The 16,217-nt window shown below is 50.0% G+C and overlaps 19 non-coding genes across 19 annotated transcripts; all 19 read right to left on the bottom strand.

The window, feature by feature from the left end:
- Window positions 1–1,400: 1,400 nt before the first annotated feature.
- On the bottom strand, window positions 1,401–1,473 carry Trnak-uuu (transfer RNA lysine (anticodon UUU)). The gene has a single exon. It is a non-coding gene; the product is annotated as a tRNA-Lys (tRNA).
- Window positions 1,474–2,011: 538 nt separating this feature from the next.
- Window positions 2,012–2,084, bottom strand: Trnaf-gaa (transfer RNA phenylalanine (anticodon GAA)). The gene has a single exon. It is a non-coding gene; the product is annotated as a tRNA-Phe (tRNA).
- Window positions 2,085–2,663: 579 nt separating this feature from the next.
- Window positions 2,664–2,745, bottom strand: Trnas-uga (transfer RNA serine (anticodon UGA)). Its single transcript has one exon. It is a non-coding gene; the product is annotated as a tRNA-Ser (tRNA).
- A 927-nt stretch (window positions 2,746–3,672) lies between these two features.
- On the bottom strand, window positions 3,673–3,745 carry Trnak-uuu (transfer RNA lysine (anticodon UUU)). Its single transcript has one exon. It is a non-coding gene; the product is annotated as a tRNA-Lys (tRNA).
- Window positions 3,746–4,283: 538 nt separating this feature from the next.
- Window positions 4,284–4,356, bottom strand: Trnaf-gaa (transfer RNA phenylalanine (anticodon GAA)). Its single transcript has one exon. It is a non-coding gene; the product is annotated as a tRNA-Phe (tRNA).
- A 579-nt stretch (window positions 4,357–4,935) lies between these two features.
- On the bottom strand, window positions 4,936–5,017 carry Trnas-uga (transfer RNA serine (anticodon UGA)). The gene has a single exon. It is a non-coding gene; the product is annotated as a tRNA-Ser (tRNA).
- Window positions 5,018–5,944: 927 nt separating this feature from the next.
- Window positions 5,945–6,017, bottom strand: Trnak-uuu (transfer RNA lysine (anticodon UUU)). The gene has a single exon. It is a non-coding gene; the product is annotated as a tRNA-Lys (tRNA).
- Window positions 6,018–6,555: 538 nt separating this feature from the next.
- On the bottom strand, window positions 6,556–6,628 carry Trnaf-gaa (transfer RNA phenylalanine (anticodon GAA)). Its single transcript has one exon. It is a non-coding gene; the product is annotated as a tRNA-Phe (tRNA).
- Window positions 6,629–7,207: 579 nt separating this feature from the next.
- Trnas-uga (transfer RNA serine (anticodon UGA)) lies at window positions 7,208–7,289 on the bottom strand. Its single transcript has one exon. It is a non-coding gene; the product is annotated as a tRNA-Ser (tRNA).
- A 927-nt stretch (window positions 7,290–8,216) lies between these two features.
- On the bottom strand, window positions 8,217–8,289 carry Trnak-uuu (transfer RNA lysine (anticodon UUU)). Its single transcript has one exon. It is a non-coding gene; the product is annotated as a tRNA-Lys (tRNA).
- Window positions 8,290–8,827: 538 nt separating this feature from the next.
- On the bottom strand, window positions 8,828–8,900 carry Trnaf-gaa (transfer RNA phenylalanine (anticodon GAA)). Its single transcript has one exon. It is a non-coding gene; the product is annotated as a tRNA-Phe (tRNA).
- A 579-nt stretch (window positions 8,901–9,479) lies between these two features.
- Window positions 9,480–9,561, bottom strand: Trnas-uga (transfer RNA serine (anticodon UGA)). The gene has a single exon. It is a non-coding gene; the product is annotated as a tRNA-Ser (tRNA).
- A 1,539-nt stretch (window positions 9,562–11,100) lies between these two features.
- Window positions 11,101–11,173, bottom strand: Trnaf-gaa (transfer RNA phenylalanine (anticodon GAA)). Its single transcript has one exon. It is a non-coding gene; the product is annotated as a tRNA-Phe (tRNA).
- A 579-nt stretch (window positions 11,174–11,752) lies between these two features.
- On the bottom strand, window positions 11,753–11,834 carry Trnas-uga (transfer RNA serine (anticodon UGA)). The gene has a single exon. It is a non-coding gene; the product is annotated as a tRNA-Ser (tRNA).
- A 927-nt stretch (window positions 11,835–12,761) lies between these two features.
- On the bottom strand, window positions 12,762–12,834 carry Trnak-uuu (transfer RNA lysine (anticodon UUU)). Its single transcript has one exon. It is a non-coding gene; the product is annotated as a tRNA-Lys (tRNA).
- Window positions 12,835–13,372: 538 nt separating this feature from the next.
- On the bottom strand, window positions 13,373–13,445 carry Trnaf-gaa (transfer RNA phenylalanine (anticodon GAA)). Its single transcript has one exon. It is a non-coding gene; the product is annotated as a tRNA-Phe (tRNA).
- Window positions 13,446–14,024: 579 nt separating this feature from the next.
- On the bottom strand, window positions 14,025–14,106 carry Trnas-uga (transfer RNA serine (anticodon UGA)). Its single transcript has one exon. It is a non-coding gene; the product is annotated as a tRNA-Ser (tRNA).
- A 927-nt stretch (window positions 14,107–15,033) lies between these two features.
- Trnak-uuu (transfer RNA lysine (anticodon UUU)) lies at window positions 15,034–15,106 on the bottom strand. The gene has a single exon. It is a non-coding gene; the product is annotated as a tRNA-Lys (tRNA).
- A 538-nt stretch (window positions 15,107–15,644) lies between these two features.
- Trnaf-gaa (transfer RNA phenylalanine (anticodon GAA)) lies at window positions 15,645–15,717 on the bottom strand. Its single transcript has one exon. It is a non-coding gene; the product is annotated as a tRNA-Phe (tRNA).
- Window positions 15,718–16,217: the final 500 nt, after the last annotated feature.

Raw genomic sequence — 16,217 nt, 5'->3', positions numbered from 1 at the left:
GACGGAATTACCCCATTTTGCAAGCAACTTATCGACTGTCACTGAGTTCAGAAATTTAACAAAAACACAGTATTTTTCAGCATCTAATTGCGTGGTATGAACAGAGTCAGAATTAATACCGATTACCTCAGTCAGCCAATCGTGGATTTCCAGCGCAGTGGGTTGGACCGGCCGTGTTCCTTTCTCGAACGAGAAGACTAAAGTATTCTTCCTGACGGTGTCAGACATGGTCGTCGGTTCCGACGAAATTCCGGCAACAACCGAAATTGCGGCGAAGCACGAAACGTGGAACGGACGAAAGCACTATAAAAACACTTATCAGAGACACCACTCAAAAAATAACAGCGAAAATGTACAGCTAACTTCACGTAAACACCAAACACCGGCGATAGCGCTAACGTACGCGGAGTAAACAACAAGCACGTCCGACCGCGGCGACGGCTAAAGCCAGACTGCCACTCGGCCACGACTGCACGTCTCAGAAGCGTCTCTCGACAACTGAAACTCCCACCTTTGCAAGCAATCTCATGGCAGAAGGCAGCATGGGCTTACTCTTTTCTGTAGTGATTCCACTGCCAGCACATTAGACGTTACGAAAGTGTATTAATTTTCGCCCCGACAGGGACTAGAACCCAGGACCCTTTGGTTGAAAACCTAACGCTCTACCGACTGAGCTATCCGCACCCACGCACGAGCATTGTCATACAGCTGCGTCGTGTGCGAGTGATTCGCATGTCGTAATTGCTGGCTTATGGCTCCAATGGCGACTTCACCGACTTCCCACTGACGCGCCGCTGACGCTAGTTTTCTGGCGTCTTAAGGGATGGACATACTTGCAAGTAGCTGCGAGATCATTGAAAAGAAACGCGGCGCCATTGCTTTTGCCGCACTCGACTGATTGAATTGCAATTCTTAAAAAGGAATGAACCTTCACTCTGTCCAACAATTTCAAGCACGTGTGTGTACTCACGAACTCGGCGAAGGCGCGAGAAAATGACGGGGGCGCACTCGTGGGCCTGCGACGGCTTCCTGCAGTCACATCGTCAGTGCGAGGTGGACCGGTAGGCACAGGAAGCAGCGGCCGTCGTGAAACTCAGCATTCTTAAACGGAAATTTTCGTCTTGTTTAGAATGGCGTCATTGGTTTGCACGCTCATTCATGCGTGTGAAAATATTTGCTGCTCTTTACGCAGAATCGCACGCAGCCGGCGGGATTCGAAACTACTTTCGAGTCAGACGCCTTAACCACTCGGCCACGGCTGCCCCGAACGCAGCGTTCTCCCGACACGTGCAAATTGAACCGTTTAAAGCACTGTGGTGTCAGAAAACGGCGTTGCTGCATTCTTTTCCGTAGTGTTTCCACCACTACCAGAGGCAACGCTACCAAATTATTAAAATTTCCGCCCGAACAGGGACTTGAATCCTGGACCCTTAGGTTAAAAGCCTAATGCTCTACCGACTGAGCTATCCGGGCTCACAACGCCTTATGAAACATCTCACGATGCACAACGACACATTGACTCATGTCCTTTACTGTTGTGCAATCGCTGCATGGAGCTGTTAGTAGTTAAACGTCGCCTGAATGCTGTCTGCAAACTTATCGCGCAAAGCTCGTAACAGACCATCGAACAATGTTGACACACGATGCAAAAACAAACTGCAGCAGTCGTTACGTCTCATACGTTGGAGTAGAGGATTTACGTGTTTTGTCGACACTCATCGGGCAATTGGAAAATTCACAAGCACTTCGAATGCAATGTTTCCCACGTTTTCGCTCATTTCACGGTTCCGCTTGATACGTTCTTCACCTCCTGGCACAAAACAGGGAACGCAGTCAGTAGGACGTTTTTTTTATTTTCTTACTTCTCAGAGAGTTGCCTACTGCGTTCCTCTTATGGCAAGCACTAGACAACCAGAACAGTTACAGAAGGGAGTCATGTCCGTTCTCGGCTGTAGTTACATTATCACAAAGTCAGAGCAATTCCATTGGCGTCGGCTTCAAAACGAAGCCGTGCCGAAACCCGGGATCGAACCAGGGACCTTTAGATCTTCAGTCTAACGCTCTCCCAACTGTGCTATTTCGGCTGACGCACAGCGCCCCTCTTTTGCACGTCTGCCCCGTTGCCAATTTCACAGTCATCTTCGTCTGAAAGAACACAGGGACGCCGAAAGGCGAACAGCAGATGCAGTAAAGTACCACACACATTTCTTCTGCTTCCATCGTCGTAACTAGCAAACATGTCGACTCGATTCATGTAATATTGACTTCGCTGACGCTAGAAAAGCTGTGCTATATCGATGCCACGTGCAACTAGTGTGCAGAGAACGAGGCAGAGGAAGGAGTGAGCCTCTCCAAAGTGTGTGAGGCAGTATCTAGCAGATACACGCGGTAAAACATTTGACTTGCGTTTGCTCATTAATTGCTACACGTCATCGTCTGCAAGCTAAAATAATCACATCTGCACTGCCCAGAGAGGCGACACTTGCACTGACACCTGGTGGACGGTTGTGAGACGAGGAGATGAGCTGTGGCTTCTGGGCACGACTGTAGCGCTGCACCCTGGAGCCAAGAACACTGCACCTTGCTGGCGGCCCACGTGTTTAGTAGTGACGCAACTGCTAGGATGCAGCTGAACGTCCATCTTCTGGGAGCGAGAAAATTTCCGCAGTCGGCAGGACTCGAACCTACGCTCCCAGAGGGAATCTGATTTCAAGTCAGACGCCTTAACCACTCGGCCACGACTGCACGTCTCAGAAGCGTCTCTCGACAACTGAAACTCCCACCTTTGCAAGCAATCTCATGGCAGAAGGCAGCATGGGCTTACTCTTTTCTGTAGTGATTCCACTGCCAGCACATTAGACGTTACGAAAGTGTATTAATTTTCGCCCCGACAGGGACTAGAACCCAGGACCCTTTGGTTGAAAACCTAACGCTCTACCGACTGAGCTATCCGCACCCACGCACGAGCATTGTCATACAGCTGCGTCGTGTGCGAGTGATTCGCATGTCGTAATTGCTGGCTTATGGCTCCAATGGCGACTTCACCGACTTCCCACTGACGCGCCGCTGACGCTAGTTTTCTGGCGTCTTAAGGGATGGACATACTTGCAAGTAGCTGCGAGATCATTGAAAAGAAACGCGGCGCCATTGCTTTTGCCGCACTCGACTGATTGAATTGCAATTCTTAAAAAGGAATGAACCTTCACTCTGTCCAACAATTTCAAGCACGTGTGTGTACTCACGAACTCGGCGAAGGCGCGAGAAAATGACGGGGGCGCACTCGTGGGCCTGCGACGGCTTCCTGCAGTCACATCGTCAGTGCGAGGTGGACCGGTAGGCACAGGAAGCAGCGGCCGTCGTGAAACTCAGCATTCTTAAACGGAAATTTTCGTCTTGTTTAGAATGGCGTCATTGGTTTGCACGCTCATTCATGCGTGTGAAAATATTTGCTGCTCTTTACGCAGAATCGCACGCAGCCGGCGGGATTCGAAACTACTTTCGAGTCAGACGCCTTAACCACTCGGCCACGGCTGCCCCGAACGCAGCGTTCTCCCGACACGTGCAAATTGAACCGTTTAAAGCACTGTGGTGTCAGAAAACGGCGTTGCTGCATTCTTTTCCGTAGTGTTTCCACCACTACCAGAGGCAACGCTACCAAATTATTAAAATTTCCGCCCGAACAGGGACTTGAATCCTGGACCCTTAGGTTAAAAGCCTAATGCTCTACCGACTGAGCTATCCGGGCTCACAACGCCTTATGAAACATCTCACGATGCACAACGACACATTGACTCATGTCCTTTACTGTTGTGCAATCGCTGCATGGAGCTGTTAGTAGTTAAACGTCGCCTGAATGCTGTCTGCAAACTTATCGCGCAAAGCTCGTAACAGACCATCGAACAATGTTGACACACGATGCAAAAACAAACTGCAGCAGTCGTTACGTCTCATACGTTGGAGTAGAGGATTTACGTGTTTTGTCGACACTCATCGGGCAATTGGAAAATTCACAAGCACTTCGAATGCAATGTTTCCCACGTTTTCGCTCATTTCACGGTTCCGCTTGATACGTTCTTCACCTCCTGGCACAAAACAGGGAACGCAGTCAGTAGGACGTTTTTTTTATTTTCTTACTTCTCAGAGAGTTGCCTACTGCGTTCCTCTTATGGCAAGCACTAGACAACCAGAACAGTTACAGAAGGGAGTCATGTCCGTTCTCGGCTGTAGTTACATTATCACAAAGTCAGAGCAATTCCATTGGCGTCGGCTTCAAAACGAAGCCGTGCCGAAACCCGGGATCGAACCAGGGACCTTTAGATCTTCAGTCTAACGCTCTCCCAACTGTGCTATTTCGGCTGACGCACAGCGCCCCTCTTTTGCACGTCTGCCCCGTTGCCAATTTCACAGTCATCTTCGTCTGAAAGAACACAGGGACGCCGAAAGGCGAACAGCAGATGCAGTAAAGTACCACACACATTTCTTCTGCTTCCATCGTCGTAACTAGCAAACATGTCGACTCGATTCATGTAATATTGACTTCGCTGACGCTAGAAAAGCTGTGCTATATCGATGCCACGTGCAACTAGTGTGCAGAGAACGAGGCAGAGGAAGGAGTGAGCCTCTCCAAAGTGTGTGAGGCAGTATCTAGCAGATACACGCGGTAAAACATTTGACTTGCGTTTGCTCATTAATTGCTACACGTCATCGTCTGCAAGCTAAAATAATCACATCTGCACTGCCCAGAGAGGCGACACTTGCACTGACACCTGGTGGACGGTTGTGAGACGAGGAGATGAGCTGTGGCTTCTGGGCACGACTGTAGCGCTGCACCCTGGAGCCAAGAACACTGCACCTTGCTGGCGGCCCACGTGTTTAGTAGTGACGCAACTGCTAGGATGCAGCTGAACGTCCATCTTCTGGGAGCGAGAAAATTTCCGCAGTCGGCAGGACTCGAACCTACGCTCCCAGAGGGAATCTGATTTCAAGTCAGACGCCTTAACCACTCGGCCACGACTGCACGTCTCAGAAGCGTCTCTCGACAACTGAAACTCCCACCTTTGCAAGCAATCTCATGGCAGAAGGCAGCATGGGCTTACTCTTTTCTGTAGTGATTCCACTGCCAGCACATTAGACGTTACGAAAGTGTATTAATTTTCGCCCCGACAGGGACTAGAACCCAGGACCCTTTGGTTGAAAACCTAACGCTCTACCGACTGAGCTATCCGCACCCACGCACGAGCATTGTCATACAGCTGCGTCGTGTGCGAGTGATTCGCATGTCGTAATTGCTGGCTTATGGCTCCAATGGCGACTTCACCGACTTCCCACTGACGCGCCGCTGACGCTAGTTTTCTGGCGTCTTAAGGGATGGACATACTTGCAAGTAGCTGCGAGATCATTGAAAAGAAACGCGGCGCCATTGCTTTTGCCGCACTCGACTGATTGAATTGCAATTCTTAAAAAGGAATGAACCTTCACTCTGTCCAACAATTTCAAGCACGTGTGTGTACTCACGAACTCGGCGAAGGCGCGAGAAAATGACGGGGGCGCACTCGTGGGCCTGCGACGGCTTCCTGCAGTCACATCGTCAGTGCGAGGTGGACCGGTAGGCACAGGAAGCAGCGGCCGTCGTGAAACTCAGCATTCTTAAACGGAAATTTTCGTCTTGTTTAGAATGGCGTCATTGGTTTGCACGCTCATTCATGCGTGTGAAAATATTTGCTGCTCTTTACGCAGAATCGCACGCAGCCGGCGGGATTCGAAACTACTTTCGAGTCAGACGCCTTAACCACTCGGCCACGGCTGCCCCGAACGCAGCGTTCTCCCGACACGTGCAAATTGAACCGTTTAAAGCACTGTGGTGTCAGAAAACGGCGTTGCTGCATTCTTTTCCGTAGTGTTTCCACCACTACCAGAGGCAACGCTACCAAATTATTAAAATTTCCGCCCGAACAGGGACTTGAATCCTGGACCCTTAGGTTAAAAGCCTAATGCTCTACCGACTGAGCTATCCGGGCTCACAACGCCTTATGAAACATCTCACGATGCACAACGACACATTGACTCATGTCCTTTACTGTTGTGCAATCGCTGCATGGAGCTGTTAGTAGTTAAACGTCGCCTGAATGCTGTCTGCAAACTTATCGCGCAAAGCTCGTAACAGACCATCGAACAATGTTGACACACGATGCAAAAACAAACTGCAGCAGTCGTTACGTCTCATACGTTGGAGTAGAGGATTTACGTGTTTTGTCGACACTCATCGGGCAATTGGAAAATTCACAAGCACTTCGAATGCAATGTTTCCCACGTTTTCGCTCATTTCACGGTTCCGCTTGATACGTTCTTCACCTCCTGGCACAAAACAGGGAACGCAGTCAGTAGGACGTTTTTTTTATTTTCTTACTTCTCAGAGAGTTGCCTACTGCGTTCCTCTTATGGCAAGCACTAGACAACCAGAACAGTTACAGAAGGGAGTCATGTCCGTTCTCGGCTGTAGTTACATTATCACAAAGTCAGAGCAATTCCATTGGCGTCGGCTTCAAAACGAAGCCGTGCCGAAACCCGGGATCGAACCAGGGACCTTTAGATCTTCAGTCTAACGCTCTCCCAACTGTGCTATTTCGGCTGACGCACAGCGCCCCTCTTTTGCACGTCTGCCCCGTTGCCAATTTCACAGTCATCTTCGTCTGAAAGAACACAGGGACGCCGAAAGGCGAACAGCAGATGCAGTAAAGTACCACACACATTTCTTCTGCTTCCATCGTCGTAACTAGCAAACATGTCGACTCGATTCATGTAATATTGACTTCGCTGACGCTAGAAAAGCTGTGCTATATCGATGCCACGTGCAACTAGTGTGCAGAGAACGAGGCAGAGGAAGGAGTGAGCCTCTCCAAAGTGTGTGAGGCAGTATCTAGCAGATACACGCGGTAAAACATTTGACTTGCGTTTGCTCATTAATTGCTACACGTCATCGTCTGCAAGCTAAAATAATCACATCTGCACTGCCCAGAGAGGCGACACTTGCACTGACACCTGGTGGACGGTTGTGAGACGAGGAGATGAGCTGTGGCTTCTGGGCACGACTGTAGCGCTGCACCCTGGAGCCAAGAACACTGCACCTTGCTGGCGGCCCACGTGTTTAGTAGTGACGCAACTGCTAGGATGCAGCTGAACGTCCATCTTCTGGGAGCGAGAAAATTTCCGCAGTCGGCAGGACTCGAACCTACGCTCCCAGAGGGAATCTGATTTCAAGTCAGACGCCTTAACCACTCGGCCACGACTGCACGTCTCAGAAGCGTCTCTCGACAACTGAAACTCCCACCTTTGCAAGCAATCTCATGGCAGAAGGCAGCATGGGCTTACTCTTTTCTGTAGTGATTCCACTGCCAGCACATTAGACGTTACGAAAGTGTATTAATTTTCGCCCCGACAGGGACTAGAACCCAGGACCCTTTGGTTGAAAACCTAACGCTCTACCGACTGAGCTATCCGCACCCACGCACGAGCATTGTCATACAGCTGCGTCGTGTGCGAGTGATTCGCATGTCGTAATTGCTGGCTTATGGCTCCAATGGCGACTTCACCGACTTCCCACTGACGCGCCGCTGACGCTAGTTTTCTGGCGTCTTAAGGGATGGACATACTTGCAAGTAGCTGCGAGATCATTGAAAAGAAACGCGGCGCCATTGCTTTTGCCGCACTCGACTGATTGAATTGCAATTCTTAAAAAGGAATGAACCTTCACTCTGTCCAACAATTTCAAGCACGTGTGTGTACTCACGAACTCGGCGAAGGCGCGAGAAAATGACGGGGGCGCACTCGTGGGCCTGCGACGGCTTCCTGCAGTCACATCGTCAGTGCGAGGTGGACCGGTAGGCACAGGAAGCAGCGGCCGTCGTGAAACTCAGCATTCTTAAACGGAAATTTTCGTCTTGTTTAGAATGGCGTCATTGGTTTGCACGCTCATTCATGCGTGTGAAAATATTTGCTGCTCTTTACGCAGAATCGCACGCAGCCGGCGGGATTCGAAACTACTTTCGAGTCAGACGCCTTAACCACTCGGCCACGGCTGCCCCGAACGCAGCGTTCTCCCGACACGTGCAAATTGAACCGTTTAAAGCACTGTGGTGTCAGAAAACGGCGTTGCTGCATTCTTTTCCGTAGTGTTTCCACCACTACCAGAGGCAACGCTACCAAATTATTAAAATTTCCGCCCGAACAGGGACTTGAATCCTGGACCCTTAGGTTAAAAGCCTAATGCTCTACCGACTGAGCTATCCGGGCTCACAACGCCTTATGAAACATCTCACGATGCACAACGACACATTGACTCATGTCCTTTACTGTTGTGCAATCGCTGCATGGAGCTGTTAGTAGTTAAACGTCGCCTGAATGCTGTCTGCAAACTTATCGCGCAAAGCTCGTAACAGACCATCGAACAATGTTGACACACGATGCAAAAACAAACTGCAGCAGTCGTTACGTCTCATACGTTGGAGTAGAGGATTTACGTGTTTTGTCGACACTCATCGGGCAATTGGAAAATTCACAAGCACTTCGAATGCAATGTTTCCCACGTTTTCGCTCATTTCACGGTTCCGCTTGATACGTTCTTCACCTCCTGGCACAAAACAGGGAACGCAGTCAGTAGGACGTTTTTTTTATTTTCTTACTTCTCAGAGAGTTGCCTACTGCGTTCCTCTTATGGCAAGCACTAGACAACCAGAACAGTTACAGAAGGGAGTCATGTCCGTTCTCGGCTGTAGTTACATTATCACAAAGTCAGAGCAATTCCATTGGCGTCGGCTTCAAAACGAAGCCGTGCCGAAACCCGGGATCGAACCAGGGACCTTTAGATCTTCAGTCTAACGCTCTCCCAACTGTGCTATTTCGGCTGACGCACAGCGCCCCTCTTTTGCACGTCTGCCCCGTTGCCAATTTCACAGTCATCTTCGTCTGAAAGAACACAGGGACGCCGAAAGGCGAACAGCAGATGCAGTAAAGTACCACACACATTTCTTCTGCTTCCATCGTCGTAACTAGCAAACATGTCGACTCGATTCATGTAATATTGACTTCGCTGACGCTAGAAAAGCTGTGCTATATCGATGCCACGTGCAACTAGTGTGCAGAGAACGAGGCAGAGGAAGGAGTGAGCCTCTCCAAAGTGTGTGAGGCAGTATCTAGCAGATACACGCGGTAAAACATTTGACTTGCGTTTGCTCATTAATTGCTACACGTCATCGTCTGCAAGCTAAAGTAATCACATCTGCACTGCCCAGAGAGGCGACACTTGCACTGACACCTGGTGGACGGTTGTGAGACGAGGAGATGAGCTGTGGCTTCTGGGCACGACTGTAGCGCTGCACCCTGGAGCCAAGAACACTGCACCTTGCTGGCGGCCCACGTGTTTAGTAGTGACGCAACTGCTAGGATGCAGCTGAACGTCCATCTTCTGGGAGCGAGAAAATTTCCGCAGTCGGCAGGACTCGAACCTACGCTCCCAGAGGGAATCTGATTTCAAGTCAGACGCCTTAACCACTCGGCCACGACTGCACGTCTCAGAAGCGTCTCTCGACAACTGAAACTCCCACCTTTGCAAGCAATCTCATGGCAGAAGGCAGCATGGGCTTACTCTTTTCTGTAGTGATTCCACTGCCAGCACATTAGACGTTACGAAAGTGTATTAATTTTCGCCCCGACAGGGACTAGAACCCAGGACCCTTTGGTTGAAAACCTAACGCTCTACCGACTGAGCTATCCGCACCCACGCACGAGCATTGTCATACAGCTGCGTCGTGTGCGAGTGATTCGCATGTCGTAATTGCTGGCCTATGGCTCCAATGGCGACTTCACCGACTTCCCACTGACGCGCCGCTGACGCTAGTTTTCTGGCGTCTTAAGGGATGGACATACTTGCAAGTAGCTGCGAGATCATTGAAAAGAAACGCGGCGCCATTGCTTTTGCCGCACTCGACTGATTGAATTGCAATTCTTAAAAAGGAATGAACCTTCACTCTGTCCAACAATTTCAAGCACGTGTGTGTACTCACGAACTCGGCGAAGGCGCGAGAAAATGACGGGGGCGCACTCGTGGGCCTGCGACGGCTTCCTGCAGTCACATCGTCAGTGCGAGGTGGACCGGTAGGCACAGGAAGCAGCGGCCGTCGTGAAACTCAGCATTCTTAAACGGAAATTTTCGTCTTGTTTAGAATGGCGTCATTGGTTTGCACGCTCATTCATGCGTGTGAAAATATTTGCTGCTCTTTACGCAGAATCGCACGCAGCCGGCGGGATTCGAAACTACTTTCGAGTCAGACGCCTTAACCACTCGGCCACGGCTGCCCCGAACGCAGCGTTCTCCCGACACGTGCAAATTGAACCGTTTAAAGCACTGTGGTGTCAGAAAACGGCGTTGCTGCATTCTTTTCCGTAGTGTTTCCACCACTACCAGAGGCAACGCTACCAAATTATTAAAATTTCCGCCCGAACAGGGACTTGAATCCTGGACCCTTAGGTTAAAAAGCCTAATGCTCTACCGACTGAGCTATCCGGGCTCACAACGCCTTATGAAACATCTCACGATGCACAACGACACATTGACTCATGTCCTTTACTGTTGTGCAATCGCTGCATGGAGCTGTTAGTAGTTAAACGTCGCCTGAATGCTGTCTGCAAACTTATCGCGCAAAGCTCGTAACAGACCATCGAACAATGTTGACACACGATGCAAAAACAAACTGCAGCAGTCGTTACGTCTCATACGTTGGAGTAGAGGATTTACGTGTTTTGTCGACACTCATCGGGCAATTGGAAAATTCACAAGCACTTCGAATGCAATGTTTCCCACGTTTTCGCTCATTTCACGGTTCCGCTTGATACGTTCTTCACCTCCTGGCACAAAACAGGGAACGCAGTCAGTAGGACGTTTTTTTTATTTTCTTACTTCTCAGAGAGTTGCCTACTGCGTTCCTCTTATGGCAAGCACTAGACAACCAGAACAGTTACAGAAGGGAGTCATGTCCGTTCTCGGCTGTAGTTACATTATCACAAAGTCAGAGCAATTCCATTGGCGTCGGCTTCAAAACGAAGCCGTGCCGAAACCCGGGATCGAACCAGGGACCTTTAGATCTTCAGTCTAACGCTCTCCCAACTGTGCTATTTCGGCTGACGCACAGCGCCCCTCTTTTGCACGTCTGCCCCGTTGCCAATTTCACAGTCATCTTCGTCTGAAAGAACACAGGGACGCCGAAAGGCGAACAGCAGATGCAGTAAAGTACCACACACATTTCTTCTGCTTCCATCGTCGTAACTAGCAAACATGTCGACTCGATTCATGTAATATTGACTTCGCTGACGCTAGAAAAGCTGTGCTATATCGATGCCACGTGCAACTAGTGTGCAGAGAACGAGGCAGAGGAAGGAGTGAGCCTCTCCAAATTGTGTGAGGCAGTATCTAGCAGATACACGCGGTAAAACATTTGACTTGCGTTTGCTCATTAATTGCTACACGTCATCGTCTGCAAGCTAAAATAATCACATCTGCACTGCCCAGAGAGGCGACACTTGCACTGACACCTGGTGGACGGTTGTGAGACGAGGAGATGAGCTGTGGCTTCTGGGCACGACTGTAGCGCTGCACCCTGGAGCCAAGAACACTGCACCTTGCTGGCGGCCCACGTGTTTAGTAGTGACGCAACTGCTAGGATGCAGCTGAACGTCCATCTTCTGGGAGCGAGAAAATTTCCGCAGTCGGCAGGACTCGAACCTACGCTCCCAGAGGGAATCTGATTTCAAGTCAGACGCCTTAACCACTCGGCCACGACTGCACGTCTCAGAAGCGTCTCTCGACAACTGAAACTCCCACCTTTGCAAGCAATCTCATGGCAGAAGGCAGCATGGGCTTACTCTTTTCTGTAGTGATTCCACTGCCAGCACATTAGGCGTTACGAAAGTGTATTAATTTTCGCCCCGACAGGGACTAGAACCCAGGACCCTTTGGTTGAAAACCTAACGCTCTACCGACTGAGCTATCCGCACCCACGCACGAGCATTGTCATACAGCTGCGTCGTGTGCGAGTGATTCGCATGTCGTAATTGCTGGCTTATGGCTCCAATGGCGACTTCACCGACTTCCCACTGACGCGCCGCTGACGCTAGTTTTCTGGCGTCTTAAGGGATGGACATACTTGCAAGTAGCTGCGAGATCATTGAAAAGAAACGCGGCGCCATTGCTTTTGCCGCACTCGACTGATTGAATTGCAATTCTTAAAAAGGAATGAACCTTCACTCTGTCCAACAATTTCAAGCACGTGTGTGTACTCACGAACTCGGCGAAGGCGCGAGAAAATGACGGGGGCGCACTCGTGGGCCTGCGACGGCTTCCTGCAGTCACATCGTCAGTGCGAGGTGGACCGGTAGGCACAGGAAGCAGCGGCCGTCGTGAAACTCAGCATTCTTAAACGGAAATTTTCGTCTTGTTTAGAATGGCGTCATTGGTTTGCACGCTCATTCATGCGTGTGAAAATATTTGCTGCTCTTTACGCAGAATCGCACGCAGCCGGCGGGATTCGAAACTACTTTCGAGTCAGACGCCTTAACCACTCGGCCACGGCTGCCCCGAACGCAGCGTTCTCCCGACACGTGCAAATTGAACCGTTTAAAGCACTGTGGTGTCAGAAAACGGCGTTGCTGCATTCTTTTCCGTAGTGTTTCCACCACTACCAGAGGCAACGCTACCAAATTATTAAAATTTCCGCCCGAACAGGGACTTGAATCCTGGACCCTTAGGTTAAAAGCCTAATGCTCTACCGACTGAGCTATCCGGGCTCACAACGCCTTATGAAACATCTCACGATGCACAACGACACATTGACTCATGTCCTTTACTGTTGTGCAATCGCTGCATGGAGCTGTTAGTAGTTAAACGTCGCCTGAATGCTGTCTGCAAACTTATCGCGCAAAGCTCGTAACAGACCATCGAACAATGTTGACACACGATGCAAAAACAAACTGCAGCAGTCGTTACGTCTCATACGTTGGAGTAGAGGATTTACGTGTTTTGTCGACACTCATCGGGCAATTGGAAAATTCACAAGCACTTCGAATGCAATGTTTCCCACGTTTTCGCTCATTTCACGGTTCCGCTTGATACGTTCTTCACCTCCTGGCACAAAACAGGGAACGCAGTCAGTAGGACGTTTTTTTTATTTTCTTACTTCTCAGAGAGTTGCCTACTGCGTTCCTCTTATGGCAAGCACTAGACAACCAGAACAGTTACAGAAGGGAGTCATGTCCGTTCTCGGCTGTAGTTACATTATCACAAAGTCAGAGCAATTCCATTGGCGTCGGCTTCAAAACGAAGCCGTGCCGAAACCCGGGATCGAACCAGGGACCTTTAGATCTTCAGTCTAACGCTCTCCCAACTGTGCTATTTCGGCTGACGCACAGCGCCCCTCTTTTGCACGTCTGCCCCGTTGCCAATTTCACAGTCATCTTCGTCTGAAAGAACACAGGGACGCCGAAAGGCGAACAGCAGATGCAGTAAAGTACCACACACATTTCTTCTGCTTCCATCGTCGTAACTAGCAAACATGTCGACTCGATTCATGTAATATTGACTTCGCTGACGCTAGAAAAGCTGTGCTATATCGATGCCACGTGCAACTAGTGTGCAGAGAACGAGGCAGAGGAAGGAGTGAGCCTCTCCAAAGTGTGTGAGGCAGTATCTAGCAGATACACGCGGTAAAACATTTGACTTGCGTTTGCTCATTAATTGCTACACGTCATCGTCTGCAAGCTAAAATAATCACATCTGCACTGCCCAGAGAGGCGACACTTGCACTGACACCTGGTGGACGGTTGTGAGACGAGGAGATGAGCTGTGGCTTCTGGGCACGACTGTAGCGCTGCACCCTGGAGCCAAGAACACTGCACCTTGCTGGCGGCCCACGTGTTTAGTAGTGACGCAACTGCTAGGATGCAGCTGAACGTCCATCTTCTGGGAGCGAGAAAATTTCCGCAGTCGGCAGGACTCGAACCTACGCTCCCAGAGGAAATCTGATTTCAAGTCAGACGCCTTAACCACTCGGCCACGACTGCACGTCTCAGAAGCGTCTCTCGACAACTGAAACTCCCACCTTTGCAAGCAATCTCATGGCAGAAGGCAGCATGGGCTTACTCTTTTCTGTAGTGATTCCACTGCCAGCACATTAGACGTTACGAAAGTGTATTAATTTTCGCCCCGACAGGGACTAGAACCCAGGACCCTTTGGTTGAAAACCTAACGCTCTACCGACTGAGCTATCCGCACCCACGCACGAGCATTGTCATACAGCTGCGTCGTGTGCGAGTGATTCGCATGTCGTAATTGCTGGCCTATGGCTCCAATGGCGACTTCACCGACTTCCCACTGACGCGCCGCTGACGCTAGTTTTCTGGCGTCTTAAGGGATGGACATACTTGCAAGTAGCTGCGAGATCATTGAAAAGAAACGCGGCGCCATTGCTTTTGCCGCACTCGACTGATTGAATTGCAATTCTTAAAAAGGAATGAACCTTCACTCTGTCCAACAATTTCAAGCACGTGTGTGTACTCACGAACTCGGCGAAGGCGCGAGAAAATGACGGGGGCGCACTCGTGGGCCTGCGACGGCTTCCTGCAGTCACATCGTCAGTGCGAGGTGGACCGGTAGGCACAGGAAGCAGCGGCCGTCGTGAAACTCAGCATTCTTAAACGGAAATTTTCGTCTTGTTTAGAATGGCGTCATTGGTTTGCACGCTCATTCATGCGTGTGAAAATATTTGCTGCTCTTTACGCAGAATCGCACGCAGCCGGCGGGATTCGAAACTACTTTCGAGTCAGACGCCTTAACCACTCGGCCACGGCTGCCCCGAACGCAGCGTTCTCCCGACACGTGCAAATTGAACCGTTTAAAGCACTGTGGTGTCAGAAAACGGCGTTGCTGCATTCTTTTCCGTAGTGTTTCCACCACTACCAGAGGCAACGCTACCAAATTATTAAAATTTCCGCCCGAACAGGGACTTGAATCCTGGACCCTTAGGTTAAAAGCCTAATGCTCTACCGACTGAGCTATCCGGGCTCACAACGCCTTATGAAACATCTCACGATGCACAACGACACATTGACTCATGTCCTTTACTGTTGTGCAATCGCTGCATGGAGCTGTTAGTAGTTAAACGTCGCCTGAATGCTGTCTGCAAACTTATCGCGCAAAGCTCGTAACAGACCATCGAACAATGTTGACACACGATGCAAAAACAAACTGCAGCAGTCGTTACGTCTCATACGTTGGAGTAGAGGATTTACGTGTTTTGTCGACACTCATCGGGCAATTGGAAAATTCACAAGCACTTCGAATGCAATGTTTCCCACGTTTTCGCTCATTTCACGGTTCCGCTTGATACGTTCTTCACCTCCTGGCACAAAACAGGGAACGCAGTCAGTAGGACGTTTTTTTTATTTTCTTACTTCTCAGAGAGTTGCCTACTGCGTTCCTCTTATGGCAAGCACTAGACAACCAGAACAGTTACAGAAGGGAGTCATGTCCGTTCTCGGCTGTAGTTACATTATCACAAAGTCAGAGCAATTCCATTGGCGTCGGCTTCAAAACGAAGCCGTGCCGAAACCCGGGATCGAACCAGGGACCTTTAGATCTTCAGTCTAACGCTCTCCCAACTGTGCTATTTCGGCTGACGCACAGCGCCCCTCTTTTGCACGTCTGCCCCGTTGCCAATTTCACAGTCATCTTCGTCTGAAAGAACACAGGGACGCCGAAAGGCGAACAGCAGATGCAGTAAAGTACCACACACATTTCTTCTGCTTCCATCGTCGTAACTAGCAAACATGTCGACTCGATTCATGTAATATTGACTTCGCTGACGCTAGAAAAGCTGTGCTATATCGATGCCACGTGCAACTAGTGTGCAGAGAACGAGGCAGAGGAAGGAGTGAGCCTCTCCAAATTGTGTGAGGCAGTATCTAGCAGATACACGCGGTAAAACATTTGACTTGCGTTTGCTCATTAATTGCTACACGTCATCGTCTGCAAGCTAAAATAATCACATCTGCACTGCCCAGAGAGGCGACACTTGCACTGACACCTGGTGGACGGTTGTGAGACGAGGAGATGAGCTGTGGCTTCTGGGCACGACTGTAGCGCTGCACCCTGGAGCCAAGAACACTGCACCTTG

Source organism: Schistocerca gregaria, unplaced genomic scaffold, assembly GCF_023897955.1.
Source record: "Schistocerca gregaria isolate iqSchGreg1 unplaced genomic scaffold, iqSchGreg1.2 ptg000395l, whole genome shotgun sequence".
In the NCBI taxonomy this organism is placed as follows: Eukaryota; Metazoa; Arthropoda; class Insecta; order Orthoptera; family Acrididae; genus Schistocerca; species Schistocerca gregaria.
This window is presented reverse-complemented; position numbering and strand designations above follow the sequence as displayed.